This window comes from Gorilla gorilla, chromosome 9 (assembly GCF_029281585.2).
Source record: "Gorilla gorilla gorilla isolate KB3781 chromosome 9, NHGRI_mGorGor1-v2.1_pri, whole genome shotgun sequence".
In the NCBI taxonomy this organism is placed as follows: domain Eukaryota; kingdom Metazoa; phylum Chordata; class Mammalia; order Primates; family Hominidae; genus Gorilla; species Gorilla gorilla.
The window spans coordinates 90,909,796-90,922,168 of NC_073233.2; the positions used below are offsets into that span (position 1 = coordinate 90,909,796).

The 12,373-nt window shown below is 40.5% G+C and overlaps 1 protein-coding gene across 20 annotated transcripts in view; it reads right to left on the bottom strand.

The window, feature by feature from the left end:
• Nucleotides 1-12,373, bottom strand: part of RAB30 (RAB30, member RAS oncogene family) — a 92,757-nt gene that overhangs the window by 43,043 nt on the left and 37,341 nt on the right. For 2 of the 20 annotated variants that reach the window (XM_063693432.1, XM_063693435.1), the window contains one exon: nt 11,629-11,729. The exons of 15 other annotated variants lie outside the window; for them this stretch is intronic. The gene's annotated coding sequence lies outside the window, so the exon portion shown is untranslated. Of the gene's footprint in view, nt 1-11,583; nt 12,023-12,181; nt 12,233-12,373 lie in introns of those variants that run through there. 3 more of the 20 variants (XM_055355562.2, XM_063693438.1, XM_063693436.1) reach the window with 3 other exon arrangements.

Consider the following 12,373-nt stretch of genomic DNA (forward strand, 5'->3'; position numbering starts at 1 on the left):
AACTTCCAATAATGGAGAAAGGTCTTCCAATTTTTACTTTAGATATTTTTATTAGATATTTTTGCATTGCTTGAATTTTTAAATAAGTATCCTTTATTTTATAATTTTAAAATAAAGACAACTTTTAAATAAAAAAAAGAAAAACTGACCAGAATCAGAAGTGAAATCTAGAGTACTACAAAATGTTTCTTTCATTAGTAATGGGCAATTTAAAAAATAATAATAATGAAGTAAAAATACCCCCTGGTCACAACTGGGGAAATATGAACATGGCCTGATATCAGATGATCATTTTGTTTTTTGTTTTAGATACAATTTTATGTTGTATCAAATGTCTTTATTCTTAGAAAACACATACTGAAATGAGAGTTTCAGGTGAAGTGTTATAACATCTGCAACTTTGAAATGGTCCAGCATATATGTATATATGCATATGTATGTATGTGTATATATACACATACACACAAACATGAGAAATAAGACAAAATGTTAACAATTGTTTAATTTAGTTGGTGGGTATTTGGGTGTTCAATTTGTTACTCTTTCAAATTCTCAGTATGATTAAAATTTTTCTAATAGTTGGGGGAAAATATTCTCAGTTGATTCTGGTGATAATCTAGCTTGGGAACCACTGCTTTACCCAATAGATTTGTTCCTGAAGTTAGAAAAATAAGAATTCTGAGATACACAACATATAAATGCTCTGAAAGCAATAGTATTTAAAGAAATCTCATGTCACAATCTCCCCATAAAACACTGTCTCCTAATTAATTGTTCATAAACCTACATTTCACATAGGATTTGCTTAAGGTCAGCACTCAGATAAGGGCAGACTTGAAATGTTGGTTAAGGGAAGAAGAGGCATGCACAAGCACAAAGCCTGAGGGTTGTATTTGACTCTTGTCTGCTCCTGTCTTGCTGATTTCCCTGCTGAATATTTATCAAACCAGTCTCCTCCTCTCTTCTACTCGTGCTACTGCCGTGGGTCAGACTTCGTCCTATCTCCCCTGCACCAGTGCTGAGAGCCCCAGCTGATGGCCCTGCCTCAGGTCCTACCCAGCTCAGATTCACTTCCACCTTGGCTAATACATATCCAAAACACGTGCTGGCTTGTTGCTCTTCTACTGAAAACCCTACAATGGCTTCCCATTTCAAAATCAAGTCCAGAACTCTTCAATCTGTTTATAATATCCTCTCAATTTTGCCAGCCTCAGTTCTCACCAAACTCACATTTTATAGCCCAGTAACAGTGAATTCCCCGTGATACGTCTCACCTCCATGCTTCAGCCCATGCATTCTTATTCCGCCTTGCTCAGGCATCACTCTCCTTCTGAAAGCTTTCTTGGATTCACCACCTGCCATGCCTTCCCTCCCATCTCCCATACAGAGGTCAGAGTCTCCTATTTGGTTCTCCCACAATACCTCGAGTTTAATCCGTGCAGTTACCCCACTGCTCACAATTATTTACTCATAAGACTATCTACTCCATATCCCGGGGCCTCTTGGTGAAGGACTGGATTTTATTCATCTTTGTAGCCCCAGTACTTACTTCTGCTTTGCCTTTCTGATGCCCCATTTTCTCATCTAGAGAATCAGAAGAATATCACCAACTTGCAAGGTTAGCGTTAAGTTTAAGTATTCAAAGCTTACCACAGGCATACAATAGGCCTTCAGCACATTTGATTTATAATGTCAGCATCTCTTGTTTTTCGCTTTCCAATTCTGCCCTTCAGGACCAACTTCTTACACTGGCCCTGTGTCCAGCAAGGACACAGCGAGTAAGCTCCCCACCCATCTACATGCCAAAATAGTGAGGGTCTCAAACTCCAGATCTGCCTCAGGCTTCCCCACCCTGCCAGTGCCCTCTGGACTCTAGGATGACTCAACTAAGGAACCAATGCAGTACTGCAAACATTTCTTGAGCAGTTTTATGGAAGGCAATGTCCCTGATGCAGTGGAAAGTGATATAACATGTACAAAAAATGTATGACCTCTTATAGGGTAGGGGAAGGGTGAGGAGACAATTAGACAAGTGAAGGCAGTACAGTTCAAAGAAGGAAAACATTGTATATCTCTGGGGGTAGACAGAAAAGCCTTAGAGGAAGTGGCATTTGAACAAGACCACAAAGGATGGATTTAAGCTAAGAGGCTGTTTCCAGAATTGTGTGTGTTCCACAAAACACAACACTGAAATGCTACTGTTACTCAGATGAAAAGTAAAGTAAATTTAGAAAATGCTGCCTACTATGTACCCCTCTAGGAGATCTGCAATGCACAGTAACAAGCATGAAGTAAAGAACCCTACTTAACTGTGTTGAACTCAGCATCCCAAGTTTGTTTGACTACTAGTTAATTCCCTATTTCTTTCCTCCTGGAGGAGAGAGTTATAGCATCTTTCAAGATCTGAGGTGTCTTGAAGTAGGAAACCCTATTTAATTCCGTTTAACCGAGCATCCCAAGTTTGTTTGAACGCTAGTAAGTTCCCTATTTCTTTTCCCCTGGAGGAAGATGTATAGCAACTTGGAGAACACACTTTAAGAAACAACAGGTTAAATGTTACCCTTTCAAAGCTATCCATTTGCATTTTACCAGGACTTCACATTGATAATACCTTCATATCTGATTTTTTAACAACAAAATCAGCAATTTTTTAAAATTCTCCTGACATTTTGTCAGAAGAGAAAAAGCAATGGAAGATGCTGCAGAACTAAGAAATTTCTCATTGTGAAGCACAGTGTAGACCATAAGCCTTTTAATCAAACGAAGGAAACAACACATCTCTGACTGAGTCCATTCATTCTTTGTTAGGATGTTTACACTGTTATAGCTGCCCTCACTCCCTCTGCAACCTGCTGACTGTGTAAAAAACACCAGACTTGAAAGCAAAGGGAACAACATTGCATAACAACAAGCCCTCAGGGCATGTTTTGCTCCTTTATATTTACCAAACAGTTGTGCTTGTAAAAGACAAGAAGGAAAGGGGCACTGCAGCTCATCCCCACTCCTGAAATTACAATGCTGAATTATCCAGTCTGAGAGTTAACATGTTTACTGGGAGTGAGGCACTGTGCTCATGATACAAAGAAAAATAACGTATAGTTGTTACTTCACAAGCCAGGACAGATAGGTAAACAAACTGTAATGCAGCAAAGTGCAAGCAAACACTTCTATATTAAGAGGGGAGTACACAGAAGCTTGGACTCCTTACCTTTGCCTGGGCTTAAGGTCAAAAGAGAAGCATGTTAAAATAAGGAAAAATTCCTCTTTGTTCTTAAAAAATTGAAAAGGAGTTTTCCAGGCAAATAAAATATATACATAGGTATAGATAAACAGATATAGATAGATGATATAGATATAGATACAAGGCCAGGCATGGTGACTCACATCTATAATCCCAGCACTTTGGGAAGCCAAGGTGGGAGGATTGCTTGAGCCCAGGAGTTTGAGACCAGCCTAGGAAACATAGTGAGACCCCCATCTCTTCAAGAAAATTAAAAAATTAGCCAGGTGTGGTGGTGTGTACCTGTAGCCCTAGCTACAAGGGAGACTGAGATGGGAGGATCACTTGAGCCTGGGAGGTTGAGGCCACAGTGACCTCTGATCATGCCACTGCACTCCCACCTAGGCTACACAGCAAGACCCTGTCTCAAAAAAAAGACATAGATATAGATACACATACACACATACATAAAAAAAAATAAGGCCATAGGGCTGAGTAGAATAGGATACGTGATATGATTTGGATATCTGTCCCCTTCAAATCTCATGTTGAAATGTAATTCTCAGTGTTGGAGGTGTGGCCTGGTGTGAGGTGTTTGGATCATGGCATAGATCCATCATGAATGGTTAGCACCATCCCCTTGGTGATGAGTGAATTCTGGCTCTGGTAGTTCATGTGAGATCTGGTTAAGAGTATGGCACCTCTGTCCTCACTCTCTCTTGTTTCCACTCTCACATGTAACATTCTGGCTCCCGGTCACCTTCTGTCACGACTGTAAGCTTTCTGAGGTCTCACCAGAAGCAGAGGCCAGCACCATGCTTCCTGTAAAGCCTGTAAAACTGTGAGCCAGTTAGATTTCCTTTCTTTATAATTTTCCCAGCTTCAAGTATTTCTTTGTAGTAATGCAAAAATGGACTAACAATAGGATAGGGCAAGATTGAAAAGAAAAAAAAGAGCAGCCAATCTGGAGAAGGTGTCACACTGAACTACTGCATCTAATTTCACTTATTCCAAAAACCCCACAAAAATTCAGTAAAGTGCTTTCTTTTTATTAAAAAAACCTTATAAGTACAGAGAAGATAAGAGAAGACAATGGTGTCAAATTTTGGAAGCTTGGGAAGCAGATGAACAAGTAGTAATTGACTTAGCATACTCAGAAAATGTGGAATTCAGCTGATTTAAACCACAGAATCCTTAAAAAACACAGGAACTGACAGTACCTTGTACTCCTAGAGCAGGTGTATAGGATGCTAGAATAAAGAACACAAGAGAGAAGGCTACTCAAGGAGTTAGATACCTAGATTCCCCCTCCTCATTAACAAAACTCCAAAGGCCTGTCTCTGGGGAGCAGAAAACAGAAATATCCAGTATTTGCTTGAAATAATCTGAGGAAGGGGATTGCGGGATACAAAGCAAACTAAAATATCCATCAAGTGAAAACTAGTGAACCTGAATGATGGGTACATGGGAATTCACTGTATTGCCCTCCCTACTTTTGTAAATCTTTAGCATTCCCCATAATAAAAAGTAAGAGTGTCTTTGGCCTGGCAGTATCCAGCGTGGATGAGGGGGAAACATATCATAGATAAGGCACTATGTCTACAGAAGGTAGAGTGCAAAGGTTCCCATGTTTCTTCTCCTGAGTACCAAAACATAGTCAGATAGAACCCCACCATCCGAAGAAGAGTGAAAGACTCTTTGCTGGTGAATGTACCCAAGGGAAAACCTGAAGATGGTAACATCAGGGGAGCCCAACAAACAGCCCATCCAGATCACCCTACCGTGAGGCTCAGAGCTAATTATCTCCATTCTGTATTCAGAGTTTCCTGACAGTACTTTTTAAAAAGAGCTTTATGTCACATACCATATAATTCACCCTTTTAAAATATACAATTTTCTCTAGGAACTAAATGAAAAAATAAAATGTACATTTCAATGGTTTTTAGCATATTTACAGAGTTGTACAACCATCACCACAATCAATTTTAGAACATTTTCCATTCCCCCAATGAAAATCCTACACACATTAGTAGTCGCTCTGCATTCCCCCCACTCCCCAGCCGCAAGTAACTACTAATCTATTTTTTTGTCTCTATAGATTTGTCCATTCTGGCCATTTCATATAAATGAAATCCTACACTCTGTGGTCTTTTGTGAGTGACTTCTTTCACTTAGCATAATGTCAAGGTCTTGACAGCTTTTTTCCTCCCCCTCTTAATCAGGAGCAACACAGCCAAAGATCATATTTTAGAGTGACATCTTGGGAAAGCCTCTAATAAAGATACAGACCATGGCAAACACAAAAAAAAAGTGACTTGAAGGAAACAGATAATATGCAAGGGCGGAAATACCATTAATATTCTCACAAAAATGAAATAAAACTACATCCATGAAACAAAAATAGGATGCTATATAAAGGAAACACAGAGAACAAAAAGAGCTCTTAGACATTGACAACATAATAGCAGACTTTTTTTAAATCTTCAATAAAAGGACTGAACGATAAAATCAAAATCTTCTAAAGAATAAAATCAAAAGACAAAGATATGGAAACAGCAGAGAGAAGTTAAGAATATTCTAAAGGTCCAATACAGGAGGGGTCCTATATTCAAATAAGAGAAATTCCCAGGAAAGAGCAGAAAACAGAAAAATCATAACAATATAATTCAATAAAATTTCAGAGGAATGAAGGATGCAGGTTGCCAGGTTGAAAGGGCCCAGCACACAAAGCACACTGTGAAACTTCAGAAAACTGCAGACAAAGAGAAGATTTTACAAACTGTCAGAGAGGAGGGAAAGACAAATAGGTTATATATAAAGAATCAGAAATCAGAACCCTTCCAACTTCTCTACAGCAACAATAAAAAGACAATAAAGCAATGCCTTTAAAATCTGAAGGAAAATGATTTTCAACTTAGAATGCAATACCCAAATAAACTACCAATAAAGCATGAGAATAGAAGAAAGATACTTTAAAGTATACAAGACCCAGAAATTCATATTCCATGCACCGTTTTATAAGAAGCTCCTACTTTGGGAGGCTAAGACAGCAAGATTGCTTAAGCACAGCAGTTTGGGAGCAGCCTGACCAACATGGCGAGACCCTATCTCCACAAAAAGTGAAAAAGTTAGCCAGGCATGGTGGCATGCACCTGTGGTCCCAGGTACTTGAGAGGATCACTTGAGCCCAAGAGTTCGAGGCTACAATGAGCTGTTTCACTTCACTGCACTCCAGCCTGGGCAACTGAGTGAGACCCTTTCTCAAAAACAAACAAACAAAAAACTCCTGGAGGATGTCCTTCACCAAGTGGTATACAAGAAACATCAAGAGATCTAGTCCAAAGACAAGCAACAGAGGACGCCAACATGACTACCACAGGAAGTAGCCAACCAGAATAAAGAAGTATAACTCAAGAGACAGACACATTGAAGACAGCCATCACCAACAACCCCACTGCCATTAAACCCTCTTTTATGTTGTGTTCAAATATTTTAAATATATGATTATAAAGTTTTCAAATATACATAAAAGCAGACCCCCCAACACCCATTACCAAAGTTCAACACTTACCAAGATTTTGACACGTTAACTTAATCTATCCCTTTCCCGCCCTATTTTTTTCTTTGCTTAAATATTTTATTATTATTATTATTATTTTGAGACAGGGTCTTGCTCTGTTGCCCAGGCTGGAGTGCAGTGGTGTCATCATGGCTCACTGCAGCCTCAACCTCTGGGATGCAGCAAACCACCTGCCTCAGTCTCCCAAAGTGCTGGGATTACAGGTATGAACCTTAGCATCCAGGCTGTTTAAATATTTTTAAACAAATTCTACATCATATCATTTTATTCCTATGTACCTCAGAACTCATCTCTATATTATTCATCTTCTTACATTATACTACTATTATCACACCTGAATAAAAGTAACAGTAATTCCTTGATATCATCTCAAAAATGTCTTTTTACACACATCTACATGCATACTTGTAGCAGCACAATTCACAATTGCAAAGATATGGAACCAACCTAAGTGCCCATCAACCAATGAGTGGGTAAAGAAAATGTGGTATATATCCACCATAGAATACTACTCAGCCATAAAAAGGAATAGAATAATGTCTTTTGCAGCAACTTGGATTGAGCTGGAAGCCATTATTCTAAGTGAAGTAACTCAGGAATGGAAAACCAGATACCTTATTTTCTTACTTAAGTGGGAACTAAGCTATGAGGACACAAAAACAATACAGAGCAATATAATGAAATTTGTGACCTGGGGAAGGAGGGGGCAAGGGGAGTGAGGGATAAAAGACTACATACTGAGTAGGGTGTACACTGTTTGGTTGACAGGTGCACTAAAATCTCAGAATTCACCACTGTAGAATTTATCCATGTAACCAAAAACCACTTATAACCCAAAAGCCATTTAAAAAAATTTTTTAAATGTCTTTTCAATGCCAGGTGTGGTGGCTCATGCTTATAATCCCAGCATTTTGGGAGGCCAAAGCAGGAGGATCGCTTGAGACCAGGAGTTCAAGAGCAGCCTGGGTAACATGGTGAGACCTCATCTCTTCAAAAAAAAAAAAAAAAATTAGTTGGGTGTGGTGGTATACACCTGTAGTCCCAGCTTCTTGGGAGCCTGAGGTGGGAGGACTGCTTGATCTCAGGAGGTCAAGGCTATGTTGAGCCGTGTTCATGCCACTGTACTCCAGCCTGAGAGACAAAGCAAGACCCTGTCTCAAAAAAAAGTCTTTTTTTGGCTACGTGTGGTAGCTCACGCCTATAATCCCAGCACTTTAGGAGGCCGAAGTGGGCAGAACACCTGAGGCCAGGAGTTCGAGACTAGCCTGGCCAACATGGTGAAACCCCATCTCCACTAAAAAACAAAAGTTAGCTAGGCATGGTGGCACGCACCTGTAATCCCAGCTACTCAGGAGGCTGAGGCAGGAGAATTGCTTGAACCCGGGAGGCAGAGGTTGCAGTGAGCTGAGATCATGCCATTGCACTTCAGCCTGGGCAACACAGCAAGACTCCACCTCAAAAAAAAAAAAGTCTCTTTGCAATTAAACTAAATTATGTCCCCCCACAAGTTCATACATATGTTGAAGCCCTAATTCCCAGTACCTTAGAATGTGACTGTTCATGTATTTGGAGATAGAGCCGTTAAAGAGGTAATTAAGTTAAAATGAGATTGTTAGGGTGGGCCCTAATCCAATCTAACTGGTATCCTTATAGAAAGAGGAGAATAGGACATGTAGCAGGACACTGGGAGTGTGCATATATAGAGAAATGACCATGCAAGGAGGTGGCAAGAGGGCAGCCATCTGCAAGCCAAGGAGAGAGGCCTCAGAGGAAACCAATCCTGCTAGCACCTTGATCTTGGACTCCTAGCCTCCAGAACTGTGAAAATACTAATTTCTGTTGCTTAAGCCACCCAGTGTGTGGTATTTTGTTATGGCAGGCCTAGCAAACTAACACATAGACTATCCGAATCAAAACAAGGTTCACACATGACATCTGGTTATAATTCTTAAGTCACTTTATTATTTTTTTCATGTCATTGACTTGTTGCGGAAGCCAAGTCGGTTGTCTGACAGAATGTTCTACATTCTAAATTTTTCTGTTTGTTTCCTTAGAGTGTAATTCAACTTGTCATCCTTTCCCCCATCTTTCCAATATATTAAAGTTAGCTCTAGAGACTTGATGAGATTTTAGGAGTCAACATTTGGGTAAGAATATTCCGTAAGTGGTGCTGCGTATTCAATTTTTTTTTTTTTTTTTTTTGAGATGGAGTTTCGCTCTTCTTGGCCAGGCTGGAGTGCAATGGTGCAATCTCGGCACACCACAACCTCCGTTTCCCAGGTTCAAGCGATTCTCCTGCCTCAGCCTCCAGAGTAGCTGGGATTATAGGCATGTGCCACCACACCTGGCTAATTTTATATTTTTAGGAGAGATGGGGTTTCTCCATTTTGGTCAGACTGGTCTCGAACTCCCAACTTCAGATGATCCGCCTGCCTTGGCCTCCCAAAGTGCTGGGATTACAGGTGTGAGCCACCAGGCCCGGCCTGCATATTCTCTTTTTAACCTGACAAAAAATGCATAGGTAAACTTGGTCGAGGTTCTTTTCTGCCTCTATTTGTCTTGACCATGTGCTGATGAAGTACCTGCTCATCTCCACACTATTTGTTTGGGTTAGTTGGTGACGTTCACTTCATCCTACAGAAGAGTTTTGCTTTGACCTACCCCTTCAGAGCTGAAAGGAGGCCAAAGAAAGACTGGAAGTAGAAAAGACAGAGCCGTCCACTCTTTGTGACCATATTCCATATGTCCAGTGTGTGCCCACACTACAACCCTGTCAGATGTCTCAATAGTAGTGATCCTTATTTCCTAGGACTCACTCACATCCTTGCCCACTGACTTCCCCATTAGAGCCTTTTAAACCCCCTGGGAATCTAAAGCTATATGATGACCCAGAGTTTAGATCTAACAGTAACAAAGCTTGCTAGGTTTGTGCTTGCTTCTTGGTTTTTTAAAAAACAACATTTGTTTTAGTAATACAAACACAGGTGGTTAAACTGTACAGAAAAGTAAGAGAACGATGAACACAAAAGTCAGGATAATCATTATGTCTGGTGAGGAGGAAAGGGGGTATGATTTCAGGGCAGAGAGTAGACAAACAGCTTCTAGGATACAAATAATATTCCATCTGATAAATTGGATGGCAAATTCACAATTTTCTTTCTTTTATTTTTTGAGACAGCATCTCACTATTTTGCCCAGGCTGGTCTTGAACTCCTGGCCTCAAGCAATCCTCCAACCTCAGCCACCTGAGTAGCTGGAATTGCAAACATGTGCTACTGCATCTGGCCACAACTTTTATGTTCTTCTTTAAACTGTAAATATGTATTTAAAACATTCTTTCATATGCATTGTATGTTTCGCATTAATTATTTTTATGTAAGCAGTCCACCATAGCTAGAACACAGGGTTTGAAGAGTAGAGTAAAAGGAGAAAAGAATGGAAAAAGAGTTTACTCTAAAGGCAAATAGGAACCTTAATCATGCTCTCTTGGGAGTAACATCAGGGAACATTTATACCCAATATTAATTAAAATGGCTTTCTCATAATCTATCAATCAAGAATGATAGGAAAAATCCATTTTTTCTAAGTTACCTAGATATGAAATACCCGACATCTTAAGCATCTCACTGAGGAACATAATAATATGGTTTTGATGTATTTTTCCAGGGAGAGGAGTTTCAGCTTGCCCTAGGGAACATGTTTGCCTCAAATTCTTTTTTTTTTTTTTTTTTTTTTTTTGAGACAGAGTCTCGCTCTGTCACTCAGGCTGGAATGCAACGGCATGACCTCAGCTCACTACAACCTCTGCTTTCCGGGTTCAAGTGATTCTCCTGCCTCAGCCTCCGGAGTAGCTAGGATTACAGGCACATGCTACCACACCCAGCTAATTTTTGTATTTTTAGTAGAGACGGGGTTTCACCATGTTGGTCAGGCTGGTCTCGAACTCCTGACCTCAGGTGATCTGCTCACCTTGGCTTCCCAAAGTGCTGGGATTACAGGTGTCAGCCACTGAGCCCGGCCTGCCTCAAGTTCTTAAATGACACAAAGCTGGGAGGGATGTGGAACAAACGTTTTATATTACAGAATTAAAATATATCTTGGCAAGCTGGAGTGACAGGTCAAATTTAGGCCAATTTCTAATAACATCTCCCATTTGTTGAGAACACTCCATATGCCAAGAGCTTTACATAATTTATCTCACTTAATCCCTACAACCACACTGTGAAGCTGAAATCCAGGAAAGTAACTTGCCCAAGGTCATAAGGCAAGTTAATAACAGAGTCATGATTTGAACCTAGGTTTGCAGGCTCAAGTTTCAGTCTCAAGTGAGATTCCTTCAGCCACCAGAAATTAACATTCAAAACTAAATCCTCTGCTATCACATTGGGAATTAAGAAAACAATAATAAATAAAAAAATATCTCAATCCTCTTTAATTCAGCCTGTCACCCTCAGAAAACTGCATCACCCAACCTCAAGCCCCTTGGGCAAATGAGGGTATCAAGTACCTCCAAAGAATGATCAGATCAAATGAAAAACAAACAAACAAACAAAAACAAAAAAGAATAATCAGATCAGGCCATTTTCATTAATGTAACACTTGGGGACCTCGACAGCTGCCAGGAAACCTCCATCTGTCCTCAAGAGCAAGTCCATCCTCAAAAGCAAGCTGTTAACAGGATTCTCTCTGCAACCCATTCCCAGCTCAGCCATGTCTGCCTCCCCATCTGTATTTAAGACTTTGCAAAACTCAAGCTCTGCAGTTATAAACGGAGGCCACTTACCACAAAGATTGCTGAGCAAGACCCCTCAGCCAGGCTATTGCCTACCTTCAATTTTCTCTCGTCCTCAGGGGCACTGTGATTTGATGGGTGTGTAGAGCTGAGAGAACAGCACAACCGGCTCCAGTGCACAGTCATATCCAATGGAGCTATCCCGAAAGACAGCCAGAGAATTTTAATGAAAACCAGAAAACCCCTGGCTGCTAAGTCCAACTGCGGTTCAGGCCTGCCAGCCCCTCCCCCTGCAGCTAAGAATCTCTGAGCCAGCTTTGCCCCAAAGAGCAGGGAAGAAAATCCATTTTGCACTCAGTAAATCCTTCCATAGCAGCCACTTCGCAGAGTCATTTAAGTTAAAGGTGAGGCATATGATAACTGCAACAGGACCCAGGGACCCTGAGAGGCACAGGGTGTGGCAGCAGCAGATTTGAGCCAACAGATTATGAAACAGTCATTTAAAAAAAAACAAAAAGTCTCCTTCTGCCAAAGCTCTCTGCCCACAGCTGCATACAAGGCTAGTGAGGAATCTTAACAAGCTTAAAGGGGCCGTATTTCAGATACTCCAGAACCAAGGTGGGAGGAAATAAGTATTTTGAGCACTTACTATGTATCAGGTGCTCTGATCTCATTTCATCCTCACTGTGAGATGGGAACTGTAAACTGCATGTAACAGATAAGAACATTGACTCAGAGAGGTTCCATAACTTGTCCAAGGAACACAGTTAGCAAGAGGGGAAGCAAGACTGAAAGTTCAGTGTGGGTGAGGCTCATCAGAAGTATCAAACTTTTTGTTCAC